This window comes from Triticum aestivum, chromosome 5A (assembly GCF_018294505.1).
Source record: "Triticum aestivum cultivar Chinese Spring chromosome 5A, IWGSC CS RefSeq v2.1, whole genome shotgun sequence".
Taxonomy (NCBI): Eukaryota; Viridiplantae; Streptophyta; class Magnoliopsida; order Poales; family Poaceae; genus Triticum; species Triticum aestivum.
The window spans coordinates 221,667,491-221,690,019 of record NC_057806.1 but is presented as its reverse complement, the minus strand read 5'-3'; positions in this window follow the sequence as shown (position 1 = coordinate 221,690,019).

The following is a 22,529-nucleotide window of genomic DNA, read 5'->3' as shown; positions in this document are numbered from 1 at the left end:
GTCGATAGATTAGTATCAAGATCGAGGTGTCACCCTACTAGTTCGGTGTCAGGAAGTGTGTGTGTGTGGGTGTGGGGGGGCATGGGCATCTTGCTAGTAGGGAGAAGGAGTTTGTGTGACACATATCTATATTAAGGGATAGGTAATAGCATGTGTGCGAGGCATACATAAAGCATCACAGAGATAAACAAACGGTGTGCATCCAAGTGCCGGAAAAAATGAAGCGAGAAACAATGTCTACGCGTGCGCGCGCATGTGTGTGTGTGTGTGTGGGTGAGAGAGATAGAGAGAGAGATCTCAAAAGAAAAGCTGCTCTGCTGGAATCCCATTGTATGTATTCATATGGTTCCGGAACTCGAGTTAACCTTAGGCATATGTGTGAGAGACATAATTATACTTTGAGACATGAGTGGCTGTGGGTGGGCTGAATTAAAGTGGTGGGCGTGTTCGACGGAGAGAGCGTGTGTGTTTCTGTGTGAGAGACTTGTAGGACGGGGTAGAAAGATGAATTCTAACCTTGACGGAGGGAGAGAAATACATGAAGTGCGCGTGTGTGATTCCGATGCCCACGGGGAAATGAGATATGTATGCGTGTGAGAGTGATTGCACAATTCATTCACGTATCACTATCTAGCGACCATGGATGTGAATCGCTTGAACATAAATCAATATCTACTTCATATCGTGGCCAAAGGTACAATATCGATTCAACTCTATAAAGATTGGACACTCACATATCACATTTTTTTTCTATCTAAATAAACCTTTTCAATTGTGCATGCCACAGTTACAGTGATGTTTCTTCAAACAACCAATGTAGCTATCATGTACATGCACCATTGTTAGTCTTGCATTCAAATTCGTTAGTCTTGGATGATTTAAGGTTCTATTATGAAGTAATATATGTAATATTCATATATAAATTCAACGGGTACGCAATTTATGAAATGGAGGCTTTGTAATCATATGAGGTAACACTTTTAAGTAGCGGACTACAATATCCATTTCTTTTGTGGGACTACAATATCCATTTCTTTTTGTGCGCCTCTACACTCACACGTCAATGCATTATGTTTAAAGTAAATAACCAATGGCACTAAATTATCTATTTACACGAGAAATACGTAGGCTGAGCATTTGATCCCTTTCTTTGTGAATGCGCCTCCACACCCGTACGATTGGCTGCGCCCGTGTGAACGTCCAAGTTATCGGTGCATCATCCCAAGTTATTGTCTTTTTTTCCGGGGTGGACTTCACACCAGTTATTAACTGCTGACGCATGCCCCGTGTACATAGTCTCGCATGACCTTCCCGCTAGCACGGTCCAAAATTAGTTGAAATTGGACGCGAACGATCCCGGGGGTGGCAAAATCTCCCGCCTCCTTCTAAAATTTCCACCACCTAGTCTTTAGCATGTGAAATTCCCCTTTTGTTCTTGGTGCACGGAGAACAACAGTTATAATACCGCCTCATCTACATAATAGGTCGGGGCTGCTTTGGTAACTTCCGGTTCCCCCACCACACGGCACCCCCATTTCCTCTCCCCTCCCACAAAAATGACTAACTCCACAGCACCAGAGCATCTTACATCACGCCGTCCGTACTTCATCGGCATTTCTACCCCTCCCCTCTCAAAACCCTAGACTGCTCATCCACTGGCATACCCGAGACCATTCACTGCTAGCAGTGTCCACCTCATCAGATCTGCTTCTACGGCCGCATCTACCCCTCCCACCTCCCCTAGAAACAAGTAGACTGCTCATACACCACTGTACCATAGCCCATTCAGTGCCGGCCTTGTCCACGGCGCCGGATCTGCTTCACCGGTACTCTCATCAACCACAATGCATCTGCAGCGGCTCCTTCGTACTCCCCACCGGAGACGCTTCGTCCACACCGCCCGGAGCCGCCCCACCGACGCCCCCGTCAACGGCTTATGATCCTCTTTGCCAACACCTTCCTCAACCCTATCGGAGCCACTTCACTAACACCGTCGTCAACCCTATCGGAGTAGTTTCATCTATTCCATTCACAACCCTACCGGGGACACTTTACCAACTCATGAGTCCACGGCCTCAGATCCGCTTTGTCGCACCCTCATCCAAACTACCGGAGCAGCTTCTGACGCCCCGTCCACGGCCGCAGATCCGCATCGTCGAAACCATCCTAAACCCAACCACCGGAGCAGCTTCACCGACGCCCTCATCCACGGCCACATATCCGCTTTGCCAACACCGTAGTCCACCCTACTGGAACCACTCCACAAACACCCTACTCGACGGTTCTAGATCTCCTTACCAGAACCCGACAGCCAGTGCAGCGTCATCAACCTTGACGTTTCTCACCTGGTTCCCACCGTCTGGAAAGATGCCAAGCACCCTCCACAGCCTAGGTACTTGTCACCTTTGAACCCGTCCAGCATCAGCTGCCCGATGTACTTCAAATATACTAACAGGTCGCTGTTACATGTTATGCAACTGGCAAAATATACAAGGATGATGTTTCTTCTGGATCTAACAGCTTGGCAACCAAGATCCTGGACTGAGGCATTGCTATTGAGGGAGTCCTGGATTAGGGGGTGTCCGGATGGCCGGACTATACCTTCAGCCGGACTCCAGGACTATGAAGATACAAGATTGAAGACTTCGTCCCGTGTCCGGAAGGGACTTTCCTTGGCGTGGAAGGCAAGCTTGGCGATACGAATATTCAGATCTCCTACCATTGTAACCAACTCTATGTAACCCTAACCCTATCCGGTGTCTATATAAACCGGAGGGTTTTAGTCTGTAGGACAACATACACATCAAAAATCATACCATAGGCTAGCTTCTAGGGTTTAGCCTCTCTGATCTCGTGGTAGATCTACTCTTGTACTACCCATATCATCAATATTAATCAAGCAGGACGTAGGGTTTTACCTCCATCGAGAGGGCCTGAACCTGGGTAAAACTTCGTGTCCCTTACCTCATGTTACCATCCGGCCTAGACGCACAGTTCGGGACCCCCTACCCGAGATCCGCCGGTTTTGACACCGACATTGGTGCTTTCATTGAGAGTTCCTCTGTGTCGTCGCCATCAGGAAGGATGCCTCGCCCCGTCTTTCAAGACGGCACCGTTGCTAAGGGAGCTTTGGCTGTCGGCCAAACCCTCCGGCTAGGTGGTTTTCTTATGACCACCTGTTCGGCTTCTGCGCCAACGATGACCTCTCGAGCCATCGAAAACAATCTTCATGTCAGTTCGGAACTCACCGAGCAGTTAGATCCAATGGAGCTTTCCTCCATAAACGAGCTCTTGGATCGCTTCACCGCCCTGGGAATCACTACGGATTACGACCAGATCGGGCCTAAAACCGATCTGAGAGAGATTAACTCTCCCCAAGTCACCCATCACGTTGCCGTGGTAGAGGGACAGTGTGGCGACCCTTCGTCTATCTTAAGGACTCGCTACGTCCGGATTCCCGATGCCTCCAAGCCGGATACCCGCGGAGGGGAGGATATCACTCAAGACCTGAACTTAGAGTCAGGCGACGGGCTGGATTCATTGGACAACACCCAGGGATCCAAATTTTCGAGTTCAGAAATTCCTCGGCCTCTGAGCCTCAGACGGAGTGAGGCTTCGGATTTAACTCCACCCACCCACCTCAACATAAGCGATCTATCCAAAATCAGGCAAGAGCCCGAGAAACAGTACATCATTACTGGGTTAGATTCCTCCTGGTTAAGAATAGGCTAAGGGACTGCCGCGAGGAAGACGCAATCTTAATCTTCTGCAATAATTGCACGGACAAGGGAATACTCAACGCCATAAGTCGCCGTGATATCACACGCTTCGCTGACTTGGCGTCCATTGTACGAAAGTATTGTGCGATGGAAAGCGCCTGGAAAACCAAAATAAAATTTTGGGACAATCCGGCCCTAAATACAAACCCAGTCCGAAATAAAAGGGTGCAGCATAACCAGACACCCAGGTCAAATACCAAAAAGCAAAAACCCTCTATAGGGCATGGAACCGTACTGGAAGGATGGCTTAACGGACCCTGTAAAATTCACAGTACAGAGGACGCCACACCAACTCACAGCCTTAGAGCATGTTGGATACTCCGGCAGGTGGCCAAAATTGGCGAAAACCTCCTAATTCCGGAGGCCACAGAAAGCCACCCCAGAGACACCCATACGGTATTAACAGTCTTTGAGACTTTCGCATCAAATAATATGCGAAAAAGGACACTCTGCAGCCTTACCGAAGTCTACCAAGTAGCAACAATAAACCCATGGAGTGACACGGCTATTACCTTTAACGCCAGTGATGAACCTAAATTCCGAACAGCCCGAGCACCAGCCGCATTGGTCCTCAGCCCAATAGTGGACGGCTTTCGTCTTACCAAGGTACTCATGGACGGCGGCAGCGGATTGAACCTCATTTACGAGGAAACCCTTCAAAAAATGGAAATAGACTGGAACCGCATTGAGCGAAGCAGCACAACCTTTAGAGGAATAATCCCAAGTCGGGAAGCGCGCTGTATAGGAAAAATCACACTAGATGTGGTGTTCGGCACGCCAGATAATTACAGGTCCAAAGAGATCACGTTCCATGTGGCTCCGTTCAGCAGCGGTTATCACGCTCTGCTAGGGCGGGAAGCGTTTACAATCTTCCAAGCAATACCCCATTACGGGTACATGAAGCTCAAAATGCCCGGGCCTAACGGGATCATCACTCTCGCTAGTGATCCGGACATAGCACTCCGCGCCGAAAACAAGACAGCCGCACTGGCCCTCGAGGCACTATCCGAAGCCCTAGCGGCTGAGGAACTGACTGCGCTGCGCTCTACGGTGAATAGGGACGATGTGGTACTCGACAAAAGATCCAAGTCCACCTCCTTTAAACCGGCGGACGAAATAGTCAAATTCCAAGTCCATCCAACGGACCCAAATAAAACAGCTTCCATCGGGGCACAGTTAAACCCTGATGTAGACGCCGCACTGCGAGAGTTCCTACGAGAAAACTGGGACATTTTCGCCTGGCACCCTTCAGACATGCCAGGAATCCCACGCAGGCTGGCCGAGCACAGCTTAAATATCCAAACAGGATTCAAACCTGTCAAACAGGCTCTTCGGCGTTTTTCCGAACCTAAGAGACAGGCTATGGGAGAGGAGCTAGCAAAGCTATTGGAGGCCGGATTCATCAGAGATATAAAACATCCGGACTGGCTAGCAAACCTGGTGATGGTACCAAAGAAGGACAAATCCTGGCGCCTGTGCGTTGATTTTAAAGACCTTAACAAGGCTTGCCCAAAGGATCCCTTCCCCCTCCCCCGCATCGATCAAATTATCGATGCTACCGCAGGACACGATTCGTTGTGTTTCCTCGACGCATATTCCGGCTACCATCAAATCAAGATGGCAGAATCTGACCAATCCGCAACGGCATTTATCACACCATACGGCCCATTCTGCTTCAACACAATGCCCTTCGGGCTCAAAAACGCCGGCGCAACATATCAGCGCATGATTCAGACATGTCTGGCAAGCCAGATCGGCAAAACAGTGGAGGCATATGTAGATGATGTGGTCGTCAAAACAAGACATGTCGAATCTCTAGTAGACGACTTGAGGCTCACATTTGATAACCTCCGAACATACGACATCAAGCTCAACCCGGAAAAATGCGTTTTCGGCGTTCCAGCCGGAAAGCTCTTGGGCTTCATTGTATCCGGTAGAGGAATCGAAGCAAATCCAGCCAAGATCCGAGCTCTGTCGCAACTGGATATCCCAAAGGACCTCAAACAAATACAAAAGTTAACCGGATGCGTGGCGGCTCTAAGCCGCTTTATCTCCCGCTTGGGAGAAAAGGCCCTACCCCTTTACCGCCTCCTTCGGCGCACCGAACACTTCGAATGGACGGATGCAGCCACGGCCGGACTCGAGGAGATAAAAGCCATACTTGCAACAAACCCAGTCCTGGCCGCGCCAAATATTGGCGAACCAATGCTATTATACATTGCAGCAACACATCAGGTTGTAAGCGCAGTGCTCGTCGTCGAACGAGAAGCGGACGGACACAGATTCCCCCTTCAAAAGCCGGTCTATTATGTGTCCACTGTCCTCACTCCTTGCAAATCACGGTACCCGCATTATCAAAAGATCGCGTACGCGGTATTCATGGCATCCCGGAAGCTACGACACTACTTTCAAGAGTGTTCAATAACAGTAGCCTCGGAAGTACCACTTAACGATATTATAAACAACCGTGACGCAACGGGCCGGATTGCAAAATGGGCCATTGAGCTCCTCCCGTTCGACATAACTTATAAGCCACGGCGAGCCATCAAGTCGCAAGTCTTGGCCGACTTCGTCGCAGAATGGACGGAGGCCGAACTCCCTAAAGAGTACGGCACATATTCAAATTGGATCATGCATTTCGACGGCTCCAAGATGTTGGCCGGACTGGGGGCTGGCGTCGTTTTGACGTCCCCCACAGGAGACACAGTTCAATACGTACTCCAGATTATGTACACGGACTCCAACAACGCAGCCGAATATGAGGCCCTTTTACATGGTCTCCGGATGGCAGTATCCATGGGCATTCAACGCCTAGAGGTGCGCGGGGACTCGAACCTCGCAATATCCCAAATAAATGGAGACTTCGATGCCAAGGATCCAAAAATGGCAGCTTACCGCAACGCCGTCCTAAAAATGTCAGCTCGGTTCGAGGGGCTTGAATTTCACCATATAGCCCGGGAAAATAATCAGGCGGCAGATGTCCTGGCACGCATCGGCGCAAAACGCGATGTAGTCCCCCCCAACATCTTCTTGGAAAGGCTGTTCAAGCCATCCGTAGTATGGGAAGGGGAGCCGAACAATAACACCCCGGACCCAACCGCACTGCCCGACACCGAACATTCTGACACAATCGGAGGCTCTGCCAATGAAATAACACCTTCAGCCCACGTAATAATGGCCGTCATCGCCCCGTGGACAGAACCATTCCTCGCCTACCTCACTAGGCAGGAACTCCCCGAGGACCAAAATGAGGCACGCTGCATAGTGCGGCGATCCAAAGCCTACAGAGTCCACGAGGGAGAGCTTTATAAGAAAAGCACTACCGGAGTCCTTCAAAGGTGCATCTCCGAAGAGGAGGGGCGGAACCTCCTGGCTGAAATTCATGCCGGACTGGGCGGTCATCACGCTGCAGCTCGGTCCCTTGTAAGCAAGGCCTTCCGTACAGGCTTTTATTGGCCGACGGCCCGGGCAGACGCTCAGGACTTAGTCCAACGATGCACCGGTTGCCAGCTCTTTGCAAACCAAAGCCATATGCCACCCACCGCCCTCCGAACTATCCCCATTACTTGGCCCTTCGCGGTCTGGGGGCTTGACATGGTTGGACCCCTTAAAGGCGGAACCCACAAGCAAAAATACTTACTGGTCATGGTGGATAAATTCACCAAATGGATAGAAGCCAAGCCTGTTAAGACGGCCGAATCCGGACCGGTGATAGACTTTATATCCGGGGTCGTACACCGTTACGGCGTTCCCCACAGCATCATCACTGATAACGGCACGAACTTCACGGCCGACGAGGTAAAACTCTGGTGCAAAAACATGGGCATCAAGCTCGACTATGCTTCCGTCTATCACCCACAAACTAACGGCCAGGTCGAACGTGCAAATGGTCTTATCATGAGCGGCATTAAACCCAGATTAGTGCGGTCCCTCAAGGAATCTAACACGCACTGGGTAGAGGAGCTCGACTCCGTACTCTGGGGGCTGCGGACCACGCCGAATCGCACCACCGGATACACACCATTCTTTATGGTGTACGGCGCAGAGGCAGTTTTGCCCTGCGACATAATTCATGACTCACCTCGAGTGCGCATGTACGAAGAAAGAGAAGCCGAGCTCGATCGGCAGGACAGCTTAGACGCATTGGAGGAGGAGCGTGACGTGGCAAAAGCCCGTTCCGCATTCTATCAACAGCAGGCTCGAAGATACCAAAGCAGAGAAGTACGGGCCAAAAATTACAACGTTGGCGAATTAGTTCTACGACTACCGGACAAGAAAAAGGACAAACTCAAGCCCAAGTGGGAAGGTCCCTTCATAATTGACCAAGTCCTGACTGGTGGAGCGTACCGCCTGCGAGATGCATCGGATAACCGACTCGAGCCGAACCCATGGAACGCAGCCCGTCTCCGAAGATTCTATGCCTAGCGCCGGACTCTATGTTCGTCTCCTTCCTCTGTCCATTTTTTATATATTTTCTGTCTTGCATTTCTCTTCTTCTTCTCTCTCTCTCTTATAGCCCTTAAAGGCTCATAAAGTGACGCGCCATCCGCGCTCATTAAACCTGGGGGCTTCTTTAAACAGAAGCTTATTCATACGGGCTTCATGCCCAACACATGCGTCACACTTCCGCATGTACCTTTTATTCACCATTATATGCATCGATATGACTTAAGTTTTGGCCAAGCTGGGTTGCCTGGCTCCTGTGCTTACCCCTACGTTCCCGATTGTTCGGCTAGGTGGTAAAGGGAGCACCTCTGCGATTGTTACTGCCGGGTCAGCCGGACGTGTACCTCAGACTGGGTGAAGCCGAAAGCTAGCGTTCTTAAGGGAATATTCGGTCGGTGAACTAAAGATGATCTTTTTTATTTTTATCTATACGCCCCCAGATGTTTTTCCTGCGTTTCTTTTCGCAGCATGGACATGCACCTTAGGGCATGCCTCCCAGGGAAAGGAACCCCTAACGGAACTATTCTCCCTGGAAGATGTTTCTTACTAACCATGTAATATAACATAACTAGTCGGGCACTTGTCTGTTCACGCACTAATGACCCCTACGCCTGGTCTCCATGCATTCCCCGGTTCCTATATAACCGCATGGGAATTCGGACACACTCCGGACCGTCAGGTCCCGAGGCTGAAGCGAAAAGGTCGGCCATGACAAATGATCTACAATCCGGCTAGAAGGCATTATAAATGTCAACTAAATTACATAGTCATTTTGACTGATCGTATTCCTCTTCAATACCATCTAACAGGCTGTCTAATTTACAGTCCTGCTGGGAATACTTTGCGGCCAACTCTACTTGGCCGTATACTAAGCTTACAGGGATCTCCTTCCCATCGGGCCCTATAGGACCGACCTCGGCCATGTGGTTGGGGTCAGCCTTTGCGTACCGCGTCTTCACCATGGCCCAGGCCTCCCTAGCGCCTTGACGGCAGGCTGATATCTTCCACAATCGGAAGCGCCGCCGTGCTCCTTTTAGCTTCTCCGCAAGCTCTCCAAGACCTTCGGGCATGGAGACGGATGGCCACAGGGCCTGGGCGACGCCTCGCATCGCCTGCCGAACTCGATCGAGCAGTTGCGAGAGCTCGGGAAGAAGGTCACCCGTAGAACCGGGCATCTCCTCTGCAGGACGACCTGTCAGCACACCTACAGACATTGCTCTGTTAGTCGACTTCCCCGCCGAACTTTCTTTCAAAAGGTTCGTTCAAGCACTTACTAAATATGCCGCGCCGAAGCCGCTGATTCTCCTTCACGGAGTCTGACAGCTGGGCACGAACATCTTTCAGCTCGACGCCCAGCTTGGTGTTGGCATCTCGGAGATCGTTCTTCTCCCCCATCACCTTTAACAGCACCCTCTCACCAGCCTTTAGCTGGCGTAGGAGGTGTTGCCTTTCCGGATCCAATCCGGCGCCATCTGCAATTTCATTTGTCAGATTCGCACCAAAGCCGTGCTTCGCAAAATACTTATCTTTCGAAGTGTATATTACCAGAGGGGGCCTCCTTAGGCTCCCCTGCCGCGGCTAGTGCGGCCTCAAGTTGGGCTTTGCACTCTTCCAGCTCCTTGGACAGTAGGGAATTCTTTTCTGTAAGAACCTGCATAACAAATGATCCTTAAATCAGTTATTTTAACTGTTTCAAGTCTCGGGGGCTACTGGTATATATATAATTACCAAAATTTTCTTACCCGTATGTCTTTTACATATTGCTCCGTGGCTCTGGTTAGACCATTTTGAGCGGCACGGAGGTACGCATCTCCCGACTTAAAGGCATCTAACGCCTCTTGGGAGAAACAAGCGTCGCGAAGAATTGTCCGGCGACGCCTGTGGTTCATGGCACTCTCCACCTCAGAGTTGGTGGCAGACAACCTGTCCACATCCTCCGTCGGAGGAGCGTCCGGTGCGCGCCTTGTGTTCGGCCCCGCTTCCGGGCCAGGCTTTGGAGCCTGGCTGGTGGAGGCGCGATTGGCGGTCTCTCCGAATATAGTTCGGCGAGGTCTCTTTGTCCTGAAGAGAGCACAAGTGTTAATATGCCCTGAAGGTACGACACCTGGGATAAGGGGGTGCGCCATACCTTTGCGCTGACGCCCCGGTCCGGACTGCACCTCTTTTCTGCCCACGGGGCCCTGCGGCCCCTCGTTGGCTTGTCGCCGCAGGTTCGGCCTCCCGTTTCTGGGAGGCCGGGATTAGCCCTGGATAATCGGCCGTAATGGCCACCAGGGCGTTGTCCTTGCTCAATTGATGGAACACTCCATCAATCAGATCCACCGAAAGCTCCGGATCCTCTTGCGAGTCCGGGTCGAGGGACCGTCCTGGGTCCTCGGGTTCCTGCGTCGAAATCACTAAGATTAAATATTTAACAATGGGGATATAAAACGGATGGGCAAGATGTGATCACTCACCCAGCTTGGAGGATTGTACATGGAAAATCCACCCTTTGGGTCAACGCGGAGAAAATCCTCCTCTTCTCCCTTGTACAAAGCGGACAAGGTCTTTATTAGAGCCGCAGCCGAATCCGGCCCCTTACGGCCGTAGCGGGTGGTGTCGTCCTCCCCGTTGAAATCCCACATGGGGTGGCCTCTATACTGTAGCGGCTGCACCCCTCGCATGATGCATGCGGCCATGACCCCGATCATGGTTAGTCCGGAATGAGCTAACAATCTTATCCGGCCCATCAGGTAAACAACGTCCCTGTCACTTTCCCTCTGAGGGCTCCGTGGGCGCCAGCTTAGGCGCTTCTTTAAGGGAGCATTGTTGAATTCAGGGAGGCCGATCCGGACAGGATCCGGCAGCGGGACGTCTTCTATGTAAAACCATTCCGAGGGCCAGTCTTCGGACGCCTTCTTTGGGGTTCCGGACAGATAGCCGGTCCCGGCGATGCGCCATACTTCGGCTCCGCCCACTTGATACATAGACCCCTTCTTGGAACGGGGCACGAGGCAAAATAGCTCCCTCCACAGTCCGAAATGAGCTTCAACACCCAAGAACAGCTCGCAGAGGGCTACAAAGCCCGCGATATGCAATACTGAGGCAGGCGTGAGATGATGTAGCTGGAGGCCGTAGAACTCCAGCAGCCCCCGGAGAAATGGATGGATTGGAAATCCGAGCCCCCTTATTAAATAAGGGACGAGGCACACCCGCTCTCCTTTGGAGGGATTAGGGGCGCTCTCCGCTTGCTCTCCGCCGTTATAGACGGCAAGACCGGCTCGAACCGGGATCATATAGGCCGGGGGGAGAAATCCCTTGGTCTGGAGCGTCACTAACTCGCTATGCGGGATGGAGCATCTTTCCCAATATCCAGGCTTAGGGCTGGAAGGGCGGGAGGAGGAGTCGCGACGGCTGGCCATGGTGGAATGGATCTTTGTCGAATGCGCTCTGATGAACACTCGCGAAGGGGGAAGGTGTGGTTTGGATCTAAATCCTCGTCTCCTTAAATAGGTCAGCTTGTTTACGCGGCTAGGGGTGTGAATGTAAAAACACTCAGACCTTTCATATTTGTTTGACACGTGGGGAGCGGCCATTATTGGGCGCAGAAGCCAAGGAGCGCAACATCTACAAGAAACCGGACTTTATTCAACGGGTACATGGAATTTGGAGGAGAACCCGCCTTGCAATGCCGAAGACAATCTGCGCGCCGGACTCATCGTCATTGAAGCCTAGTTCGGGGGCTACTGAGGGAGTCCTGGATTAGGGGGTGTCCGGATGGCCGGACTATACCTTCAGCCGGACTCCAGGACTATGAAGATACAAGATTGAAGACTTCGTCCCGTGTCCGGAAGGGACTTTCCTTGGCGTGGAAGGCAAGCTTGGCGATACGGATATTCAGATCTCCTACCATTGTAACCGACTCTATGTAACCCTAACCCTATCCGGTGTCTATATAAATCGGAGGGTTTTAGTCCGTAGGACAACATACACATCAACAATCATACCATAGGCTAGCTTCTAGGCTCGTGGTAGATCTACTCTTGTACTACCCATATCATCAATATTAATCAAGCAGGACGTAGGGTTTTACCTCCATCGAGAGGGCCCGAACCTGGGTAAAGCTTCGTGTCCCTTGCCTCCTGTTACCATCCGGCCTAGACGCACAGTTCGGGACCCCCTACCCGAGATCCGCCGGTTTTGACACCGACAGCTATGATCTTGTAAGTGTGTCTGTCTCTCTTGTATTGTTGTGTGCCTGCCAGCGTACTTCGCTAGGATTTTCGACCAGTGATACATTTGTGTAGGAATTGATTTCTACTACTGGCTGCTAAATTAGATATGTAGATGTCATACATGGTACTACCTCGTACCTCCATTTTTAAATATAAGTCTTTCTAGAGATTCCACTATAGGCTACATACAGAGCAAAATGAGTGAATCTACACTTGAAAATGCATCTATATACATCTGTATGTGGTCCATACTGGAATCTCTAGAAATACGTATATTTAGGAACATAGGTAGTACATTACACAAAATCATTGGTGGCATGTAGGAATTGCAGTGCACTACATTAGGCTCCCTTAGAGTGCCTACTAGTCCAGCACATAGAGTCATGGCTAGTTTATGCTACGCACACAATCGTTAATTGGTGGTTTAAATATGCGCAAGGGATATGCAATGTATTATCATGTAGAGATGTCTGAAATTAGCCGTGTCAACATGCAAATAGGGTTACACAATGAAAAAGTACAAGATGTATGTGGCAATTTCACGGAACATCGCAAAAAAAGGAGAGGCAGCGGTGAGCCTATATAGTGTGCTATGGTAGGTCACTCCTCCATTGCAATCATCGTGACATGTTATTTGTATGTCAGTTCTATTGGCCAAGTTTCTTAGGGACAGTTATTATGAGTTATCCTAAGAAAATAAGCACCAGTGAATATAAGCTCCAGGTAATAAGCCAACCAGTTCTTTTCATTTCCTTCCTTTTCAACTTATCTTTGGTATGATCAGTGAAAAGTCTAGATTGCATTATATTTTGTCATTTTGCTACCCATATGAAAATTAATTTGACTTGCAAACATCACAAATTGAACCTAGTGCAGTAATTAATATGATAGGAAAACAGACCATCACTATTTGTTCAAAATGCAAATACAAAGATACCATCTACTTGGCACAATCTACTTGGGTCAATGTCTTCCATAGAGATCCTATTGCCTAATTTAAACGAAGAACGCATGACCCACATTGAAATGAAGGACAAATATTTATTGAAATTCGATGGTCCAAGTGGCTGATTATTATCATATAGCAGCACCACCTGAAAGCATCATATAGCAGCAGCAGCTCATAACAACTCATCATACAACAGCAGGAGTGTGCAATTCATCATATACCAACAGCAGCTCATAGCAATTCATCATATAGCAGTAGCAGGAACAGCTCATAGCAATTCATCATATAGCCGCAGCAGGAGCAGCTCATGGCAATTCATCATATAGCAGCACCAGGAGCAGCTTATAGCAACTCATCATATAGCAGCAGCTGCTCATAGCAATTCATCACATAGCAGCAGTAGCTCATCGCAATTCATCATATAGCAGCAGCAGGAGCAGCTCATAGCAAATCATCACATAGCAGCAGCAGAAGCAGCTCATAGCAATTTATCCTATAGTGGATCAGTATGAAAATTTGGCAAAAAAATCTGAGGATATCCTCACCTTGTTGGATGATCTCATCCTTCAACAGCACCTCAAGGCCACGGCCTGGGAGGAGGGGAGGGGGAATAAGGTGCCTTCTGCCGCAGTGTGGCATCAGCCGTACTTGTGCGGCGCCCATTGGAGTAGTGCGTTGGATGGACCACAGTGGAGCAGCTACTGGAGACCATGAGAATGAGGGGCAGCGCCAGAGGGAGGAGCAGCCGGGGAGATGCGGCCCTACCCGACAGCCATGTAGCCTAGCTGGACAGAGCATCATCGAGGACCAGGCCACATGGGACCAGTGGCGATGAATCGCTGGAGGAACCCTAGCGCTGCAGGCAGGAGATCGAGGTAGAGGGAAGGGGTAGAGGAGATGCAAGTGGGCAGGGCAATGAATGCTTGTCTGTTTGTTTTTACTTGAGGGTGAGGTGTGACGCGGGCGTGAGCAGTTGCATTTTGAGTGTAATATAGGCAGACAACAGAGTCATTTCACTATTCTCCTTCCCTTCAATTTTTAGTCAGCTTCTACCCGAAACACCCCCTCCAATGCGAAATAAGTTAAGCCCAAGCCCATAACTCAAAAATGACTTCTTTACATCTTTTATGGCTTATTTTCACAATAAGCTCTGAAAAGGCAGAATAGAACTGGCCCTTAACCTACAATTCAATTGTGCGTGCAATGATGAATCACTCCTGCCTGCTATAGTGCACATTTAGGCATCATCATACATGGCATAACCTAATACATGTGCATTCCATTGTAGAATCTGGAATATGCAATGTTTATGTTAGTTCATATGTTGCACATGATGTTTAAATGCCCCTTAAATCTGGTCAGTCAGGTGATGGTCTTTAAGCCTCCTTCTTTGCTTCTTTTCTTGATATGTAAGATTTGCTCACACATATGTTCAATTGCTTGTTTGCATCAGCCATCCATACTAGGACTGTATGCTTTGATTACTTGTTGCTCTTGACCTAACACTCTAACAGAGCTTGTCAATGATTTAAACACTGAGGGCTGCTGTAGTGGGGGCTTATCTAACTCATAGGTGACATAAAGGTTTGGTTGTACACTAAAGTAGGCTCTCCAAGAGTACCTAGAGATCTAGATTGAAGGTATGCCTAGTTTTTACATAGTTCACGCATAGTAAATGCTCATTTCATTGTGTGCAAGTGCAAGAGATGTGGCCAGTTTCATTATGTGGTGTTGCTTTGTTATAATCTCATCCTTTTGTGTTGTTCACAGACTGGAAAGTATGTGTATTTATATTCCAAGGACATGAGTAACTAGTTTGTCTCACCTTGCAGAGGGGTGCAATGAAGATAAGATTGAGATTTCCAAGTACAAGATGTTAAGAAGGAGCCTTGCAAGAGAAGTAGGAGCAGCGCTGAGCCTGTTCAACTAGTTAAGGTAAGTCACTGTATTCAACTCAACAATTCAATTCCTTGTTTGTTTCAGGCATAGTTAATTTTCTCTTTTCAAAAAGACACATCCGTGACATTTTGGGACGAACGGATTTTTTTCTGTCATGCTTATAACACTTCTATGATGATAATTGTGACAAAACCCGGTATCATCATAGATGTGGTGGGCTCCTACTTCTATGACAAAATATCATGACATAAAATGGGATTTTTGTCCTGGGCAGGCCGGAGACGCAGCTGCATGACATTCTTTGGGCCGTCCATGACAGAAAAAACAATGGTAGAAGCGAGGGCGAGGAAAATATCGGGGAGTTCCCGGTTACGGTGGGTGGTCGGGGCCGAGCTATGCGCGTTTCTCTCGTACACGTACGCGCGCAGGTGTGAGGCGTTAGGCTCTAACTAAACCCGAGCGATTGCACTGCAGGCTACGCGTTACTGAACCCGAGCGATCGATCGATCTGGCTATTAATTGAGCCCGATCAAGCGATTCCTTCGCTACTGCTGCTAACTAAAGCCGATCGAATCCTGCTGCCTCCTTCCCATGATGAATAGTGAGCGTTGTTGGGGGGTTTGGATGAACAGTTCCCGGTGGGGGGTTGGATGAATATTTCCCCGTGGTGTTGCTGCTGGATGAACAGGACCACGATCGATCGAGCCGGTTCGGGGTGGATGAACAGGACCCCATGGAGGGCTGGATGAACAGGACCCCATGGAGGGCTGGATGAACAGGACCCCATGGAGGGCTGGTTGAATAATAGCTGGTGGAGGGTGATAACCCACAAGTACAGGGGTCGCAATAGTTTTCGAGGGTAGAGTATTCAACCCAAATTTATTGATTCGACTATAGCGACTCGATCTCAAACGGTCAAGTCTCTGTGTTTCAGTGTCATCCCTGGATCGGTAATGCTGACACACACAATACTCGAAGGATTTATAACAAAGTGGCAATCACACACTTATTACATCGAATGTCTCAAGAGAGAACTTATTACAATAAATATGGCTTAAGGCCATCTAATACGATAACAGCAGAAGGCTTGGAAGATAAAGTGAGTCCATCAACTCCAACGGCATGGCTGAGTGCATGACAAACGACCTATCGCACCTTACTCCTCGTCTGAAAAGTCTGCAACATGATACGTTGCAGCCCGAAAATGGGTCAGCACATGGAATATGTTGGCAATGTAACACAGGAGAATAATGAAGAGATAAAAGCTATCACTATATGCATATACGGCTGGTGGAGGCTGCATGGTTAATATGTTTTGCGAAAAGCCAATTTTTCCCTACAAGAAAGGAATATATTTTATTTAACTATCAGGGTAGTTGAACAATATTGAGAAGGTTCCTCCAACTCAATCCCAATTAAAAGTAATTATCAACCCAACAAATTAATTTAGAGTGATGAGATCCATATGATAATCCAAGAACCAGATACTCAAGATGTCCATAATCGGGGACACGGCTAACCATGATTAGTTTATACACTCTCCAGAGATTTGCGCACTTTTCCCCACAAGACTCGATCTCCTCCGTTGGATTTCTCGCACTACAGGGTGTTTGAGAAACGGATGACCGAGACACAATCTTTCAGAAGCATTTGCTCTTTACTCCGGGCGGACCGGTACACCTACAATCCCCTACATTTGCTAGTCCACCTCTTCAAGAACTCATGCAACTTACTCAATTATGCCAGAGCCCATAATGGATTGTGGATGCACATGGAAGTTTCTAGCATGAATAGTCTTATGATCCCTTTGAGCATGGGTGGCGGACCGTAGGATGATCACACGGGTACTCCGGGATATCCTAGGACAACACTGGATTCTCCAGGTGCCCACAAGTAATCCACCCATATGTGTATTAAAGTTGCCACCTTAAGTTGAACCATTAATTATCAACTCACATCTGTCATGGATACACTCAAACCCAAACCACGTCTACGAGCATAGCATGGCAATATAAGCATAACATAGAAGTAACTCCCAAGGGTTTGATAATAAAACAGGTAATAGGTTCTACCTCATTATCTACTTCCCAGACCCACATGTTAAGAGATCCTACTCATGCAATGTGTGAAGGTTAAAACTAAAGCATAAAAACTGGGTGATAAAGGGGTATGATCAAAGTGTTACTTGCCTTGCTGACGATCTGGAAATCCTAAAGACTCGTAGTAGCACGCTTCGCACTCCGGGTGTTCTATCGCAAACAAACAATAGCATACATAAGCAATCAAGCAAAGATGCACGGGTAAATCTCAAATAAGAAGATCTAACCAGAAAGTTCAACTGAAGAACTCCGGTTTGCAAAAAGAATCAAATCAAATGGAGCAACGAAACTCAAACTGTGAAAGAAAGAAGATGCGATTGCTAATCTGGACTAAAGTCAAATTTTACCATACCAAAATCCTGTTCAAGTTGGTTAAACAGAAAGAGGGCTTCGAGACGAAGATCTAGGCGCTCGAATCGCCTGATTCCGATAAACGAGTGAAAAGATGAACTAAAACAAAAAATAGGGCAGAAATCGCGATCGGAAATAATCGCGGAAAAACCCTGGAAAAAGAAAACTGACGAACAGGCTAACGAACGAACGTTCGCTATCTGCGATTAACGGGTGAAAATTGTTCATTAAAACGAATGTACGAACAGGCATTTGCTAATAACTAAACCGACAAAAAAGTAAAAACTGAACCGATCTATTAAAAAAACGGATCTAGGGTTTTTTACCGGAAAAACCGAACCGGCGAAGAAAAGCAGCGGCGGGGGTGGCGAACTCCGGCGAGCGGTGCGGGTGGCAGCGAGGCACGGCGACGAGGCGGCAGCAGCAGCGCGCGGCAGCGGCGGCTTAGGGTTTCGGGCGGGGCGCTGGGCTGCTGGGGTCGGGCCTCCCGGCTTATAAAGGTCGGCCGGGCCAGGAGTCCTAGGCGGACACGGCCCGGTTAGGTCGGTTACTTTTTTTTAAATAATTCTGCGCAGAAAAACGAAGAAAATAAATACTAAACGGACTCCAAAAATCCTGAAATAAATTTTCCCCGTCCTCTAAAACTACACCAGATAAGGTGAACATTTATTTCGGCCTCTAATGCAATTTTGAAAAACGCATAGTTTTCCTAATCTTTACCTAATATTAAAGGGAGGATGCTTTCATAGTTCTCCATACGTCACCCTTTTATATCCGTTGATTGTATTTAGATTGACGGCTGAGATTTAATAAATAAATAATAGATCTAAAGGAGAGAGATCTAAGAGTTTGAGAGACATATGTGAGAAAGAGGGATGTGTGAGAGATTGAGAAAAAAGATACATGAAAGAGATTGAGGCGTGAGAGAGATTGAATAGAATAAAAAAATACGGAGGCATGAATGAGTTTGTCTAGGCTGATTGTGGAGGCAGCCCTGGCATTGCCGTGTAGCAGCCATGTCCTCGGCTGAGACGGCGCCACAGGAGGTTCCGCGGCGATGGTGCTTTGGGCTCCGGCGAACGGAGGCGGGCGAGGTAGAAGGTCTTCGAGGCGGCGTGTGTTGCCGACGGTGTTGGGTAGCCTGCCACGATGGTGGCCTCTGCTGCTGGCGATGCTGGGTAGCTTGCCACGATAGCAGCGTCTGTTGCCGATGGTGTCAGAACTGGTGCGTTCGCAGGTGGAAGGAGAGGAAGAAATGGCAGAAAGGGAGGTGGCCGTGGCAGAGGATCTCGCCGGAGGTATAGCATCAGGTGGCGGTGTTTCTGGCACGAGGCAAGAGTGCGAGAGATGACGGCGGCCGAACCCCTGTCTCTCTCTCTCTCTCTCTCTCGTGTGCATGTTTGTGGTGGCTGGGGGACGAGGGAGATCGGGATCAGCGGGACTCTCTGGTGTGGCTGGGCCTTGGGCCGAACAAACCAGCTGGCGCTGCTCTCTCTCTCTCTCTTATCAAATGAGGCATGAGAGATTTTAAACAAAAAAAGTATGGAGACTCGCGTTCGTATCCTTGGAAAAGGGACCATCATAACCAAGAAAAACAAAGCAAACACCCATGCTCGGTGTGCCTGCACAACCACCTGATCATATTGCAGGTCATGAGGGGTCAATGGGGTCGCCGACCCAGAACATAATGTGATGGGTTGGTTTCATTCTTTGCTCCATCATTGAATTTTACAAAGATTAAAAATTCTATATTTTTCTCTTCACGAAACAAAAATTCATTAATGTTTCATGAGTAGTATTCTTATGAAGGTTAAGATGGAGACATATCCCATATAGAGAAAAGTAACATGTTAGTGTGGTGTCATTGGAAACATGAATAAGATGTTGGTATTTGTCACAATAACATAGAAACATGATATGGAGATATCTTTACGAAGCACGTGCTCATTTATACGTTAGTAACATGTTTGTATTTTCCCGTTACGAAGCACGTGCTCATTTATATGTTAGGAAGATGGATGAATCAGGTCAGTTTTTGCAGTTCAAGATGCAATCAAAGCATCACAACAGTTGAACAATACAATATTTGAAGGGATAAAGAATCCATTTTAATTTCTTTGTAGAGGGATTAATGAGTCTGACTAAGTAACTTTGAACTAAGTACTATATTTTTAAAATAGGTGTTATTTCGCAATGGATGATTTGAATATGTGAGGATCTTGACCTATGCATATTGGGTTAGAGTTTGTGATATCCTCTTGTTGCAACGCACGGGCATTTTTCCTAGTTCAACTAAAATAGCGATAAAACCCCGAATAAAAATACAAATTGATTTTAATATTTTTCCACCAACATTTCATTTATTTTGGAGAAGTCATATTATCTCCTCTCATATAATTTTAATATGAAATATTTTTGGGGAAGAAAAATAATTAAAACCAAAGTGATCCTTGTTTCAATATTTGATAAAACTCAAATATGAGAATGAGGAAAAATCCCCAACTCTCTCTGAGGGTCCTTGAGTTGCTTAGGATTTCGAGGATCACAAGAACGAAATGCAATAAAATATGATATGCATGGATGACCTATGTATAACATTCCAAATTGAAAATTTGGGATGTTACGAACCTACCCCCCTTAAGATGAATCTCGCCCTCAAGATTCGGGTTGGCTAGAAAATAGGTGTGGGTGGTCTTTGCGTATATCATCCTCTCTTTCCCAGGTGGCTTCGTCCTCGGTATGGTGGCTCCACTGAACTTTGCAAAACTTGATAACCTTGCTGCGGGTAACTCAACTGGCAAACTCGAGAATCTTGACTGGTTTCTAGTCATATGTCAAGTCACTGTCCAACTGAATTGCTTCCAGGGGCACTGTATCTCTCAAAGGAATACCGGCCATCTCGGCATGGCACTTCTTTAACTGGGAAACGTGAAACGCATCATGAACTCCGGACAGTCCTTCAGGTAATTCCAACTTGTAGGCAACCTCTCCCATGCGCTCCAGAACACGGTACGGTCCTACAAATCTCGGGGCTAATTTCCCCTTAACTCCAAAACGCTTAACTCCTCGCAGAGGTGACACTCGCAGATATGCTCTATCTCCGATCTCATAGACTACCTCCTTGCGTTTCGAGTCTGCATAACTCTTCTATCTAGACTGAGCTACTTTCAGTCTATCTCGAATCAGCTTAACTTTCTCTTCGGACTCCTTAATCAAATCCGGTCAAAACAACTGGCGGTCTCCAACTTCATCCCACATCAACGGTGTTCGGCACCTTCTTTCGTACAGGGCTTCAAACGGTGCCATCTTCAAACTGGCCTGGTAGCTGTTGTTGTATGAGAACTCTGCGTAGGGTAAATTATCATCCCAACTAGACCCATAGTCTAGTGCACAAGCTCTCAACATGTCCTCCAGAATCTGATTGACTCTCTCAGTCTGTCCATCTGTCTACGGATGAAAAGTTATAATGAACTCCAGCCTGGTTCCCAAAGTCTGGTGCAGTTGATGCCAAAACTTTGAAGTAAACTGTGTTCCTTTGTCTGATACGATGGTCCTAGGAACTCCATGCAGACATACGATCCTTGTAGCCACACGACCTCAAACGGCCAAGTCTCTGTGCTTTAGTGCCATCCCTGGATCGGTAATGCTTACACACACAGTACTCGAGGATTTATAACAGAGTAGCAATCACACACTTATTACATCGAATGTCTCAAAAGAGAACTTATTACAATAAATACGGCTTAAGGCCATCTAATACAATAACAGCGGAAGGCTTGGAAGATAAAGTGAGTCCATCAACTCCAACGGCATCACTGAGCTGCACGACAACGACCTAACGAACCTTACTCCTCGTCTGAAAAGTCTGCAACATAATATGTTGCAGCCCGAAAACGGGTCAGCACATGGAATATGCTAGTAGGATAACGCAGTAGAGCAAGTACAGAATAATGCTATCACAACATGCATATTTGGTTGGTGGAAAGCTCTATGGTTATAGTTTTTGCGAAAAGCCAATTTTTCCCTACAACAAAGGAATAGATTTTATTTAACTATCATGGTAGTTGAAACATCATTGAGAAGGTTCCTCCAAATCAATCCCAATTAAAGTAATTAACAACCCAACAATATTAGTTTAGAGTGATGAGATACTTATGATACTCCAAGTACTAGATACTCAAGATGTCCATAACTGGGGACACGGCTAACCATGATTAGTTTATACACTCTGCAGAGGTTTGCGCACTTTTCCCCACAAGACCCGATCTCCTCCATTGGATTTCTCGCACTACAGGGTGTTTGAGAAACGGATGACCGAGACACAGTCTTTCAGAAGCATTAACTCCTTACTCCGGGCAGACCATACCAACCTACATCCCACTACCGACTGATCCACCTCTTCGGAAGCTTCACGCAACTTACTCAACTATGCTAGAGCCCATAATAGCTTGTGGCTGCACACGAAAGTTACTAGCATGAAATTATTGAGCCTGGGTGGCGGACCATAGGATTATCACACGGGTACTCCGGGATATCCTAGGACAACACTGGATTCCCTAGGTGCCCAACAAACAATCACCCAGATGTGTATTCAAGTTGCCACCCTAAGTTGAACCCTTAATTAACAATCTCACATCTGTCATGGATTTCACTCACCCAACCACGTCTACGAGCATAGCATAGCAATATAAGCAATACATAGAAGTAACTCCCAAGGGTTTGAATATAACAGGGCAGTAGGTTCTACCTCATCAACTACTTCCCAACCCACATGTTAATCACATCCTAACCA